General features: G+C 33.7%; 8 non-coding genes and 3 pseudogenes across 8 annotated transcripts; all 11 read right to left on the reverse strand.

Moving 5' to 3' along the window:
* Positions 1-270: 270 nt before the first annotated feature.
* Positions 271-345, reverse strand: LOC111538418. Its single transcript, XR_002730340.1, has one exon. It is a non-coding gene; the product is annotated as a small nucleolar RNA SNORD113/SNORD114 family (small nucleolar RNA).
* Positions 346-1,492: 1,147 nt separating this feature from the next.
* On the reverse strand, positions 1,493-1,562 carry LOC111538423 (annotated as a pseudogene).
* Positions 1,563-2,414: 852 nt separating this feature from the next.
* Positions 2,415-2,487, reverse strand: LOC111538416. Its single transcript, XR_002730338.1, has one exon. It is a non-coding gene; the product is annotated as a small nucleolar RNA SNORD113/SNORD114 family (small nucleolar RNA).
* A 494-nt stretch (positions 2,488-2,981) lies between these two features.
* LOC111538429 lies at positions 2,982-3,056 on the reverse strand. Its single transcript, XR_002730349.1, has one exon. It is a non-coding gene; the product is annotated as a small nucleolar RNA SNORD113/SNORD114 family (small nucleolar RNA).
* A 2,181-nt stretch (positions 3,057-5,237) lies between these two features.
* LOC111538421 lies at positions 5,238-5,311 on the reverse strand. The gene has a single exon (XR_002730343.1). It is a non-coding gene; the product is annotated as a small nucleolar RNA SNORD113/SNORD114 family (small nucleolar RNA).
* An 849-nt stretch (positions 5,312-6,160) lies between these two features.
* LOC111538419 lies at positions 6,161-6,235 on the reverse strand. The gene has a single exon (XR_002730341.1). It is a non-coding gene; the product is annotated as a small nucleolar RNA SNORD113/SNORD114 family (small nucleolar RNA).
* Positions 6,236-6,991: 756 nt separating this feature from the next.
* LOC111538372 lies at positions 6,992-7,072 on the reverse strand (annotated as a pseudogene).
* A 988-nt stretch (positions 7,073-8,060) lies between these two features.
* On the reverse strand, positions 8,061-8,132 carry LOC111538424. Its single transcript, XR_002730345.1, has one exon. It is a non-coding gene; the product is annotated as a small nucleolar RNA SNORD113/SNORD114 family (small nucleolar RNA).
* Positions 8,133-9,100: 968 nt separating this feature from the next.
* Positions 9,101-9,172, reverse strand: LOC111538409. Its single transcript, XR_002730331.1, has one exon. It is a non-coding gene; the product is annotated as a small nucleolar RNA SNORD113/SNORD114 family (small nucleolar RNA).
* A 1,162-nt stretch (positions 9,173-10,334) lies between these two features.
* Positions 10,335-10,429, reverse strand: LOC111538374 (annotated as a pseudogene).
* Positions 10,430-12,067: 1,638 nt separating this feature from the next.
* On the reverse strand, positions 12,068-12,144 carry LOC111538437. The gene has a single exon (XR_002730356.1). It is a non-coding gene; the product is annotated as a small nucleolar RNA SNORD113/SNORD114 family (small nucleolar RNA).
* Between the last annotated feature and the right edge of the window lie 2,149 nt (positions 12,145-14,293).

Raw genomic sequence — 14,293 nt, forward strand, 5'->3', positions numbered from 1 at the left:
TCTTTTATCCATTTATTTGTAAATGAATGTCAGTGCTTTAAATTTTGATTAATAACATTTCTTGCCTCCACACGTATGTTCATATTGGACAATGTTTGACCCTCTTGTTCATTATACATTAATTTACATTAGTTTAATGAATCTATCATTGATCCATTGATAATAATAAATATCAATCTATGGAATCAATACATGGATATTATCTATACATTCCTGACATTTCTCTGTAACTCAATTTCAACAGACAGAACAGACAGATTATGTGTTGTGTTGGACCTCAGAGTTTCAGACACATATTATTCATCGTCCATAACTCCAATGCCATCATTTGTCATCATTGGTCCATGATTGGGTCTCCAATCCTTCATATGCTCCTACATTTTTATCAATTAAATGATCATATTAATGACATTAATAAAAACAAATACATGGTTCAGACAAAGCCAACAACAAGGTCTTTGAGTATCTATAACATCTACAGAGTCACTTTCAACATAGACTAGATCTCTTTCATTTATTGACCTCAATGTTGCACATGATAAATTAAACAACATACTGTTTCAGGTCATACTCATCATAGAGCTGTGGTTAACTGTATATTAATTTAATACTTTTTAATTTTTTGATTGACAGATAAAATTGTATGTATTTATCATGCACAACATGATGTTCTGAAGTATATATACATTGTGGAATAAGTAAATCTATCTAACTGACATATGTATTACATCTCATAGTTATCATTTTGTGGTGAGAATACTTAACAGCTACCCTCTAGCATTTTTCAAGAATATGATGTATAACGTTAACTACAATCACCATGTTGTATAATATTTCTTTTGAGCATATCTCTCCTCTCTAGAATAATTTAATACATTTTATAATAATACCAAGAATATCCTCAAACAAATTGTTGAAACCAAGATAAGAACTTTGACTATAATTCACCTTGGTCTCTTTCCAAACACAGAGGCAACACAACAATCTTGATTCCAACAGAATGGTTGAAACAGCTTGCTGCATCCATTCTGAAGAGTAGAAAGCACAGAAAAACATTGAGATGTTCTCTCCGTTGATCCACGTTGTTTACCATTTGTTAGCACTGCCTTTTAGGCTTTTATTAATTTATGCTAATATTTATATATTTTTCATATAATAAACTTCAAAACTTGCAATTGAATGAGAGCAAGAACTATTACCTATTACAGTCTGTGTCATCCTTAGTTCAAGATATAATATCCTGATCAATTTATTACTCATTCCATTTCTAGTAATATTCATTTTCCTTACTATGAAGTTTAGTAATAAACAATGCTTCACCCTCTTCATCTCTATTAATTTATACATTTGTTTATTTATTCTGTCCTTGATTCATTTACAATAATATTTTTAAAATTCATGAACAAAAATATCAACAACAACATCCTCATAGATTCTAACATCTGTGCATAAGATCCCTTCGAAATGGGGAATGGATTAGATGCCATTTGTTTTGGACCTCAGAGTTCCAGACACATGGTATTCATTATGCATGACTCACACCAGTCGTCATCATTGGTCCAGGATCTCTTTGATTTCACACTAATACAAATTTATCCATTGATTAATTCATTAATAATAAATACACATCAGTCAGAAAACACAAGAATAGTATTCATAAAGATTCCTAACATTCATCTACAGATTCATTTCCACAGACTAAATCTCTTCATTACTGTCTTCCATGGTAATGATCTTCTTTGGTCCATATATTGACCAATCACTATAATACATCTATCAATCTGATAGTAAAATTGGCATGTTTGGGCCTCTTTGGTTATATTTAACACATTTTAATAACATAGAAAATATCTTTTTAAAAAAGCTACACCAACAAAGACAGGAACATTGACTATTACTCATATTGGCCTTCATACTCCAAAACGAGATGCAACCAACCTGCTGGTGAGCAGGGATGAGAGACTGAATCACCTCTAAAGCATCTATTCTGAGGAGTACAGAGCAAAACAGATGATTAAAAAATGAGAAAATCCTCCATTGATCCTTGCTTATCATCTTCCATTTAGTCATTAATTCAGGCAATCACTACTTGGAGTATATTTATTTCCTTTTCTCTTAAAATGAACAATTTTGAACTTGCCACTGACCCAGAACAAAAACATTACCTAATTAATACTGTCCATATCATCCTTTGCCAAAATAAACCATTATACACCATTTACTTCTCTTTGGATTTTGGTGTTTTCTACACATATTAACAAAATTCCTTGCCTCACTACAAATTTTTATAATTAGACAATGTTTCCCCCATTTTACCTTGATTCATTTATGTATTTGTTTACTGATTCTTTCATTGACCCAGTCATAATAATAACATAAGAAAGAATGAACAAAAAGACCCAATTTCTTTTGTGAAGGACCTCAGAGTTCCAGACATACAATTCATCATGTATGACTCATACACCACCAGTGGTCATCATCGATCCAGGATTGGGCCTCCTTTTCTCCATTCATTTCTATGTTGTCTGTTGACTTAATCATTAGTTCACTAACAATAAATCAAAACCCTATAATTCACAAAACCCCAAGAACAGCCTTGATATTCTTAATCTGTACATATTATCATCTCATCTCCATGTATCTCCTGCTTTAATTATCCTCAGCTTTTCACACATGTATTAATCAATATAATGCTTCATATTTGTCATTTGTAACAGCGGGCCTTATGTGACTATATTTCATACTTTTTAGTAATGCAGTGAATACCTTAAACCACCTAAACCACACCAAGAACTTTGACTATTACTCACATTGATCTCTAAGCTCTAACGCAGAGATGCAACCATAAGGCTGGTGGCCATGGAAGAATGCATAAATCACATCCAGATTATCACTCTGAGGAGTACAAAAAAAAAAGAAGATGATTTTTTTTAAATTAGATATTCCTCCACTGATCCTTGCTTATTGAGGTGTTTTGTATGTTGGACCTCAGAGTTCTACACACGTGTTATTCATCACCCAGCACTCATACGCCGGCAATTGTCATCATTGGTCCAGGAAGGCCCACTTTCTCTTCATTCTTTACAACATTGTTTATTGACTAATTCATAAATTCACTGATAATATTTTTAAAGCTGATGATTCACAAACCTCCAACAAAAGCATACCTATTTGTTAGGTATCCATCATTATTCACAAATCAGTATTTAAATTTTATTATTTATCCTCAGTTTTTCATATATGCATTAATCAGTATAATGATTCATGTTAATCCCAAATCATGATGTTTACGTTAGGCCTTTTGTGATTATATTTCACACTTTTTAAAATATAGTGAACATCCTTAAACAAACCACCCAAGCCATGACAAAAATTTTGACTCTTACTCACATTGGTCTCCAAGCTCTTAATAGAGATTCAATCATACAGTCATAACCATGGGAGAATTCTTAAATCAGCTCAGATGGGTCCAGTGTGAGAAATACAGGACAGAACAGATGATTTTAAAACGAAGGAGAACAGACATCTGAGACATTCTCTCCACTGATCCTTGCTTTTCACCTTCAGGCAGTCATTTCAGTAATCACACATTTCGAGTATTTTTTTCTCTTAAGAGAATGAACAAATTCAAAATCATCATCTATCCAGAACATGAACAGTGTCTGTAACTTATACCATCTACACCATTCTGGGCTAAGGAGGTAAAAGTCATGTAAAATTATTCCAAATTAGAGTTCAGTGTTTTCATAATATATTAGTAGTGTTTCTTTGCTCACTACATATTTTTAATTTGAACAATACTTCATTAATTTACTTATTCATTGGTTATTTCATTGATCCAATTATAATACTAGAATGAAAATATATGAACCCAAAGATCAAGCCCAAGATCCTTGGATATTCCCAACATGGGCCTAGAGGATGTGTTATATCAACAATATGGACTATATGTCTTTTGTGTAGGACCCATCAAAGTCCAGACATGTTTAACTCATTGTATATGGCTCACGCCATCATTGGTCTCAATTTTCATATATTGCTACTTTTGTTTTGAATAAATCATTAATCAATTTATAAGAGTAAAATAAGAACATGATTCACAAAAACCTATGAACATGATGCCAGACATACCAAGCGTCTGTCTACAGAATCCTTTCCACATTAGACAATGTTGCTTTCATTCATTCACCTCTATGTGGCACATTATTGATTAATAAACATACTGTTCTACATTATGTTAATCATTGGGCCATGGTTAACTTTATAATAATTTAAAATTTTTAATAATACTATGAATACCTTTAGTCAAGTACCCAAAGGAAGACCAAAATTTTGGCTGTTACTCATGTTAGTTTCTTTCCAAACACAACAGCAATACAGCTTTCCATCAAGCAGAATGCTTAAGCCCACTTGATGCATTCATTCTGATCCATCTTCATACAAAGCAGAGAAGATGATAAAAGATTGAGAATTTCTCTCCACTGACTGATATATTCCACTATTCGTTTGTGTCATCTTTTTGGTTTTTAAAAATTTGTGGGGCCAGGCACAGTGGCTCACGCCTATAATTCCAGCACTTTGGGAGGCTGAGGTGGGTGGATCACCTGAGGTCAGGAGCTCAAGATCAGCCTGGCCAACATGGTGAAATCCCATCTGTACTAAAAATACAAAAATTAGCCAGGCATGGTGGCGGGCGCCTGTAATCCCAGCTACTTGGGAGTCTGAGACAGGGGAATCACTTGAACCTAGCAGGCTGAGGGTGCAGCAAGCCAAAATTGTGCCACTGCAGACCAACCTGGATGACAAGAGCCAAACTCTGTCTCAAAGTAATAATAATAATAATAATAATAATAATAATAATAATTTATAGAAATATTTGCTTATTTTTCTCTCAATAAAATGAACTTCAAATGTGTAACTGACTGAGAGTAATAACTATTATTCATCACAGTTGATGCCATCTTTAGTCCAAGACATAATAAATTCCATCCATATATTATCCATTCTAACTTACACCAATAATCCATTTTCTTTATTACATATTTTAGCAATAAACAATGCTTCACTCTCTTCATTTCTATTCGTTTATACATTCATTGATTTATCCTGCCCTTGATTCTTTTAAAATAGTATCTTTTAAATACTAACACAAAAATCCTGAAAAAGATCCTTGCATATCCTGATACCTGTCCATTGGATCCCTTCACAAAGGATGAATGGACTAGATCCCATTTGTGTTGGACCTCAGAGTTCTAGAAACATGGTATTCATGTGCATGATTCATACGCCACCAGTGGTCATCACTGGTCCAGATCAGCCCTCTTTCTCTATTCCCATCTAAATTTGTTTACTGATTAATGTATTAACAAAGAAATACACAGAAATCTGAAAAGAAAACTAAGAATTAGATTCTGAATATCCCTAACATCCATCTATATAATCCTTTCCACAGAGACCAAATTTCTTTAACTGAGCTATTGCATAAATGCATTACTCAGTATAATGTTTCATATCAATCTGATATTTAACATAGACAGACTTCCTTTATTTGATTATATTTAAAACTCTAACATAATGCAGCAAATACCATTCTAAAAACTGTTGGATTTTGGTATAACAACATTAATTACTACTCACATTGGTCTCCATGCTCCTAACACACAGAGGCAACCACAGAGATCATGACCATAGAAGAGTGCTTGAATCAACTCAAGTGCTTTCATTCTGAGGATCACAGAGCAGAGCAGATGATTTTAAAAGGTTGTAACATTCTTTCCACTGGTCCTTCAATTCCTCTTTTCAGGTATTCAGTCATACATAATTAGTAATTTGTAATAATGTTTATTTTTCTCCTATGTAGGCTAACAATGTTAATCTTGCCATTGACCCAGAAAATGAACACAGATATTTACCTATTACTGTCTACATCATACTTAGCCAAAGATTTAACAATCATGTACCATTTATTTCTCTTTGAAGTTCAGAGTTTCCAGTATATATTAATATTATTTCTTGCCACATCATCTATTTTTATAATTGGACAATGCTTCACACGAGTCATCTTTATTTAGTTATATATTCGTTCATTGATTCTTTTATTGATCCAATTATAATAATAGAGTGAAAATACATGAGCAGGAAAAACTGGCTTTCTTTTGTGTTGGACCTCAGAGTTCCAGACATGTATTATTCATCATCCAAGACTCATACGCCGGTATTTATCATCATTGGTCCAGGAAGGGCCCACTTTCTCTTCATTCAGTTAGATATTATTTGTTGATTAATTCAGTAATTCATGTGTAATAATTGTAAAAATTTATGGTTCCCATAATTCGTCTATAATTGATATTCATTATATATATATATATATACATTATCTGACTTTTTAAAATTTTCAATAACACAGTAAATATCCTTAAACCACCCAAACAACACAAGAACATGGCTATTACTCACACTGGAATCTTTCATAAAATAACAGCAACACAAGTCTTGATCAGGGCTAAATTCATAATCAGCTCAGTGCATCCATTCTGAAGAGTGCAAAGCAGAGAAGACAATCAAAATATTGAGACATTCTTTCCATCAATCCATACATTTCACCATTCATTTACATTGTCACTTTGGCTTTTATTAATTAATGGTAATAGTTACTAATAAAATAGACTTCAAGGCTGCAACTAATTGAAAGTAATAACTATAACCTATCACAATCTATGTTATTTTTGGTCCAAGACATAATACCTTTCATCCATGCCTATATTGTCCATTCCAATTTAAATTAAAATCCATTTTTCTTAATACATATTTTAGTAATAAACAATGCTTCACCTCATCTTCTTCATTTACACACTGATTTATTCATCCTGCCCTTGATTCTTTTACAATGATATTTTTTAAATTCATGAGCACAAAGATCATGAAGAAGATCCTTGTATATCCTGTATCCTGACATCTGTTTATAAGGGGGAATGGACAAGATCCCATTGTATTGGACCTCAGAGTTCCCGACACATGAAATTCACTGTCACTGAGCGTGACTCACACACCACCAGTCGCCATCACTGCTCCAGGATCAGCCTTCTTTCTCTATTACCATCTCAATTTGTTTGTTGACTAATTCACTATCAAGGAAATACACATAAGTCTTCAAAAAGAGAATAAGATTCCTGCATATTCCTAGCATTCATTCATATAATCATTTCCACAAAGACCATATTTCTTTCATTAACTGAGCTCAATGTTTCACATATGCATTAATTAACCTAAAGTTTTTAATCCAATTTTTAAATATTGCATATTTCACCCTCTTTTATTGTGTTTAATACTTTTTAATAATATAGCAAATAACATTTTTAAATGGTCAAAACAAGAAGGAGCATTGACTATTACTCACACTGGTCTTCATGCTCCTAATAGAGATGCAGCTGTAGAGTTTGTAACCATGGAATCAGCTGGCAAACATTCATCCTGAGGCCACAATGCAGAGCACATCACAAACAGATTAAACAGTCCTCCTTGATTTGTGTTTATCATCTTCCCTTTAGGAAGATATTTGAGAAATCATTATCTGAAGGATACTTATTTCATTTTCTCTTAAGAAAATGAACATCTTGTGCAACTTTCCTTGACCCTGAGGTTGACCATTATCTATAAATACTATCTGTATCATCCTTAGTCAAAGAAGTTACCGTAGTGTAACATTTATTTCTCTTGGGACTTCAATGCTTTAATATAATATTTTAATATGTTATTATATTTAATATATGTTAAATATTGCATTTATTATGCATTAACTAATATTAGATATTTATTTAATATATTAAAGCTTTAATATAATGCCTTAATATAATAATAATAGTACATCTTGCCTCACCACTTATTTTATAATTGGACACTACTTCATCCCCTTCATATATGTACATGTATATGTATAAATTAATTCATTGATCCAATTATAATAATACAATGAAGTGAACAAACCCAAAGACCAAAAGCAAACACATTGCATATTCATAGGATCATCTGAATCAGAAGGAATGGGCCAGATTTCTTTTGTGATGGACCTCAGAGTTCCAGATATGTATTCATCATATATAACTCATACACTACCAGTAGTCATCACTGACTCAGGGTTGATCTTTTTTTGCTATTCATTTCTACCTTGTCTATTGATTAAGTCATTTATTCATTAATAATACTTTCAAGGCCCATGATTCACAAAACTCAGTAACACTCTTGATATTCCACATCAGTATACAGAATCACTCAAACAGTGGTGTGTTTCATTAACTATCCTGTTTTATATATATGCATCATCAATATAATACTTCATGTCACTCCTGTGTCACTGGAATAACATTGGCCATCTTTGACTGTATTTCACGCTTTTAAATAATACGTTGATTACTCTTAAACAAACCACCCAAACCAATGTAAGGACTTTGACTATTATTCACATTGGTCTGCACGCTCCTTCCTAAGCATGGTGCAAACAGAATATGTGACCTTGGAGGCATCCTCAAATTAGAACAAGGACATCCATTCTGATGAGTACAGAGAAGAGAAAATGATAACAAATTTGAGACATTGTCACCATTGATTCTTGCTTTTCACCTATAATTAGTCATTCATGCAATCATTATTTCAATTTCATATTAATTTCATTTTCTGTTAAGAAAATTTCATTTCATTAATTGTAGTAATTTCATTTTCTGTTAAGAAAATTAACAAATTCAAACTTGCTACTGGCCAAGAATTTGAACACTGTCTATAATTATACCGGCTATATCATCATTGGCCAAAGAGGTGACAGGCATGTCCCATTTATTTCTCTTTGGACTCCATGTTTTCAATACATATGAAATGTTTCTTGCCTCACTACAGATTTTAATAATTGGGCAATGATTAACGTTATTCATCTTTTTATATAATATATGGAAATTATATATATATACACATAGGTTCTCACATTGAGCAACTATAAAAATACAATGAAAATAAGTAAAAACAAAGACCAAAAACAAATAAATTCTATATCACTGACATCTATATACACAGGATTATTTCAAACTACAGAAGGAGCTCAATTTCTTTTGTGATGGACCTCAGAGTTCCAGACACGTATTCATCATGTAAGACTCATACGCCACCAGCAGTCATCATCGATCCAGGACTGATCATCTCTTTTTCCACTCATTTCTATCTTGTCTACTGACTGACTTGTTAACTCACTAGTAAGTCCCTATGATTCAAAAAAAAAAAAAAAAAAAAAAGAATAACCTGGATATTCCATATATGTATGTAGAATCATTATAACATTGATATAATTGTCCTCATTTTTTCATCTATGCATTATCAATATAATACTTTATATAACTCTCATATCTATCTTTGGGATAGCATTGGCCATCTTTGTATTATAAACTTTTTTTTGTTGTTGTTGTTGAGACGGAGTCTCACTCTGCTGCCCAGGCTGGAGTGCAATGATGCAATCTCAGCTCACCGCAACCTTCTCCTCCTGGGTTCAAGTGATTCTCCTCCCTCAGCCTCCTGAGTAGCTGGAATTACAGGCCACCATACCCAGCTGATTTTTGTATTTTTAGTAGAGGCGGGGTTTCACCATGTTGGCCAAGCTGATCTCAAACTCCTGACCTCAGGTGATTCACCTGCCTCGGCTTCCCAAAGTGCTTGGATTACAGGTGTGAGCCACCATGCTCAGCCTATTACAAACTTTTTTATAACACATGACATACTCTTCAACAAACCACCAAGACAAGAACTTTGATCACTAATCACATGGGTCCGCATGCTCGTTCCTAAGCATGGTGCAAACAGAGGACCATGGAAGAATTCTTAAAACAGTAAAATTTGGTTCATTCTGAGGAGTACAGAGCAGAGAAGATAATAACAAATTTGAGACATTATCACCATTGATCTTTGCCTTTCACCTTTCATTTAGTTGGTCATTTAGGCAGTAATTATCTGGAGTATATTTATTTCATTTTCTCTTAAGAAAATGAACAATTTTGAACTTGCCACTAACCAAAAAATTGATCATTGTCTATAATTATACTATCTATGTCATCATTGGCCAAAGAGGTGACAGACATGTGCCATTTATTTCTCTTTGGACTTCACTGTTTTCAATACATATTAATAATATATCCTGCCATATCTGAACAATGCTTCATCCACTTTATTTATATATTTGTTTATTGATTCTCACATTGATCCAATTATAAAAATAGAATGAAATTATCACAAAGAAAATCATTTCTGAAACATTTATGTAGCATCATTTGAAAGAGAGAAAGGGCCACGTATCTTCCCCAACAGACCTCAGAGTTTCAAACACGTATTCACTGTGTAAGACTCATATGCCACATAAGATTCATACGCCACTAGTGGTCATCACATCATCGATCCAGGACTCGTTCTCTTTTTCTCCACTCACTTCCACATTATCCATTGATTAGTTAATTCGTTCACCAATAATTTTAAAGCCCTATATTCACAAAACCCAAGGAGACCCTTGATATTTCTAGTCCGTATATAAAGTCATCTTACGTCATCGTATCTCCTTTATTATCTTCAGTTTTTCATATATCCATTAATTTCTATAGTGCTTTATATCAATTTTGTCACTGCACAACAATTGGTCTTCTTTGATCATATTTCACTCTTTTCAATAATACAGTGAGTGAATAATACCCTTAAGCAAACAACCCACACCAAAACGCAAACTTTGATTATTACTCACATTGGTCTCCATGCTCCTAATGCCCCGTGGCAACCTTAGGGCTTGTGACCATGGAAGCATGCTTAAATCAGTGTAAGAGCATCCATTCTAGGATTACAAAGCAGAACATGTGATAAAAAAAATTAAGACCTTATCTGCATTTATCCCTCCTTTCCAAATTTCATTTACTTATTTATTAATTTTTCATTATATATTTGTATTCTTTCTCTCTGTCTCAACAACAGGAACAATGTCAAACTTGCAACCAACCCAGAAAATAAAATTTGATTGATACAGAAAGACTCAATGTTTTATATACATCAAAGAACATAATTTACATCAATCCCAGCTTCATTACTGGGGTGCATTTGGCTCTGTTTGATTATATTTCAAATGCCATTATATAATGAATACCCTTGAGATAAACCACGCAAACCGAGACATAAAATGTGATTGTTACTCACATTGGTCTCCATGCTCCTACTGCAGACAGCTTCCACCTTGAGGAATATAAAGGAGAACCAGTGATTAAAAAATTGAGACATTATCTCCATTGACAATGGCTTTCCAACTTTCATTTATTTAGTCACATAAATATTTACTAATTGATGTTATTATTTGTCTCTTCTTCTAAAAATAGGACAGGATGGTACTTGCCATTGATGCAGAACAATAACATTGACTGTTACTTCTCACTGTCTATACCAGTGGTCCCCAACGTTTTGGGCACCCAGGATGGGTTTTGTAGAAGACAAACTTCCCATGGACCAGGGCAGGGAGGGGTTATTTCCAGATGAAACTGTTCTACCTCAGATCATAGGAATTAGATTCTCATAAGTAGCATGTGACCTAGATCCCTGGCATGCACCGTTCACAACAGGTTCTGCTCCTATGAGAATCTAATGCCACTACTGATCTGACCAGAGGTGGAGCTCAGGTGGTAACGCTTGCTTGCCTGCCACTCACCTCCTGCTGTGTGGCCTGGTTCCTAACACCCCAGGCACTGGTACTGGTCTGCAGGCCTGAGGTCAGGGACCCTTGGTCTATATGATACTGTACCAAAGAGGTGACACTTATTTACTTATGGACCTTAGGACTTTCAAATTATATTAATAGTATTTCAGTCCTCACCTCATATTTCATAATTGGACAATGTTTCACCATCTTCATCTTCATGCAGTTGTATAAACTTTGTCATTAATTGTTTTGTAACAATACTATCAAAATTCATAAACTACAAAAGTCCAAGAACATACCTTCATGCATAACTAATCATTCTACAGGACTACATCCATCAAAAATAACAGACTAGATCTCTGTCTAGGTACTAACCTCAGAGTTTCAGGCACGTATTTATTCATCGTCTGTGACTAAATATGCCACCAGCCATCACCACTGGTTCAGGATTTGACATATTTTTCCTCATCCATTTCTATATTTGTTGATTTATTAGTTCTTCAATAGAATAATTACAATAATATAAATGTATATGAATCATAAATTCCATAGAACAATATTTTAAAATATCTATAACAATTGTCTACAGAGTAAATTCACTCAGTATCTATAACCTTCATTAATTAATTTGTGTTGTACATATCCATTAATGAACATGCATTTCACATCAATGCCATAGTACACCAAAGTCAACTTCTTTGACTAACTTTAACATGTTTTGTAAATAGTACAGTGAATATTTTTAAACAAACCACTCATAATAAGAGAAGTGCTTTGACTCTTACATTGGTTTCTATGCTCCTAACACAGAGTTCATGACCACAGTAGAATGTGCTAGGAGCTTTCATTTCATTCTGAGAATCAGCTAGGAGCTTTCATTCTGAGAAATATAAGCAATGCAAATAATAGAAACCTGAGATATTCTTTCCACTGATACATGCCTTCCCCATTTCATTACCTCAGTCATTTAGGTATTTATTATTTTATGGCATAATTTATTTTTTCCCTCTGCAGTAAGTAAGCACTTGAACTCGTCACTGACTCAAAGCAAGAACCCTGATTACTATATATCACTACCTTGCCTACTTATCCTTAGCCCAAAATGTAACCCCTTTCATGCATTAAGGGGTTACATTTTGGGGTAAAGATATCATTATTTAACAAACTCCAGTGGTTCTACATATATTAACAATAATTCTTGCCTCACCCCATATTTTCGTAGTTAGATACACTTCATTCTATTCATTTTTATACATTGACATATTTGTTTATTCTTTCACTTATTGAATAACAACAAAATCAAAATCCATGAAGCACCAAGGACTGAGAACCTGATTCCTGAATAACACTGAAATCTATCTGTAGACATTCCTATAGACATAAACACTTAAATCCCTCTTTGTAGTGGACCACTGTAGGTCACAGATATTTTGGTCATAAAACACATTTCAGAATATATTCCACTCGCATTATTGGTCCTTCCTTGGCCTTTTCTCACATAATTTGTATATTCTTTCTATATATAACATGAATCAACCACCAGAACTAAAACACTGACAAGTGCTTCTAGTTCCTATGTGTCCCTTCTTCATAACTTACATTTTTATCACTTGAGGAATGCTTAGGGGAAACCTGCAGTAGAATTCTAAACTGTTAGAACAATTTGTGATAGGGACTTGATCTTTTTTAGAAACCATCCTAAATAACACTAAATCAAATTAATCCTAAATTTTGGTTCTTCATCGTTAGTATAGGCTTGTCCTTGTTTGACTTTATTCATGTATGTAGTCATTTACTCATTTTAAAGATGTACAATGAACACCCATGAAAATCCACTCAACAGACAAAGACTGTGCCAATTCCATTGATTGCTAATCTCCTAAAATGTAGCAGTATCCTAGAAAGCCTGGTCTTTTCAGAATGCTTAAATCACCTAAGGTGCATCCATTTTGTACAATATAACAATGATATTACATAAAGTAGACATTTTCTCCATTGAGCCATGTTGTTCCCCTTTCATTTACTTAGACTTTTAAATATTAATTGGGCAGGGGCGCAGCGGCTCATGCCTGTAATTCCAGCATTTTGGGAGGCCAAGGTGGGCAGATCACTTGAGGTCAGGAGTTCAAGACCAACCTGGCCAACATGGTGAAACCCCGTCTTTACTAAAAATACAAAAATTAGCCAGACATAGTGGCACACGCCTGTAATCACAGCTACTCGGGAGGCAGAGGCATGAGAATTTCTTGAACCTAGGAGGCAGAGGTTGCAGTGAGCTGAGATCATGTCACTGTACTCCGGCCTGGGCAACAAACAGAGTGAAACTCCATCTCAAATATAAATAAATAAATAAACAAACAAATAAATAAATATTAATTGCTTAATTAATTAATTACCTTCTCTTTCTCAATAAAATAAACAAACTGGAAATTACCACTGACATAGAGCAAAGACATTAACTATTTCATGCATTTTTCTCAGTGATTCTGAAAATACTTCTCAAGAGGCAGCATCAACATGACTTGGGAAACTACTGGAACCTATAGAAAGTAAGTTATTAGAAATCTGGATTCTCAGAACCCACACCAAACTTAC

Source organism: Piliocolobus tephrosceles, chromosome 6 (assembly GCF_002776525.5).
Source record: "Piliocolobus tephrosceles isolate RC106 chromosome 6, ASM277652v3, whole genome shotgun sequence".
Taxonomy (NCBI): Eukaryota; Metazoa; Chordata; class Mammalia; order Primates; family Cercopithecidae; genus Piliocolobus; species Piliocolobus tephrosceles.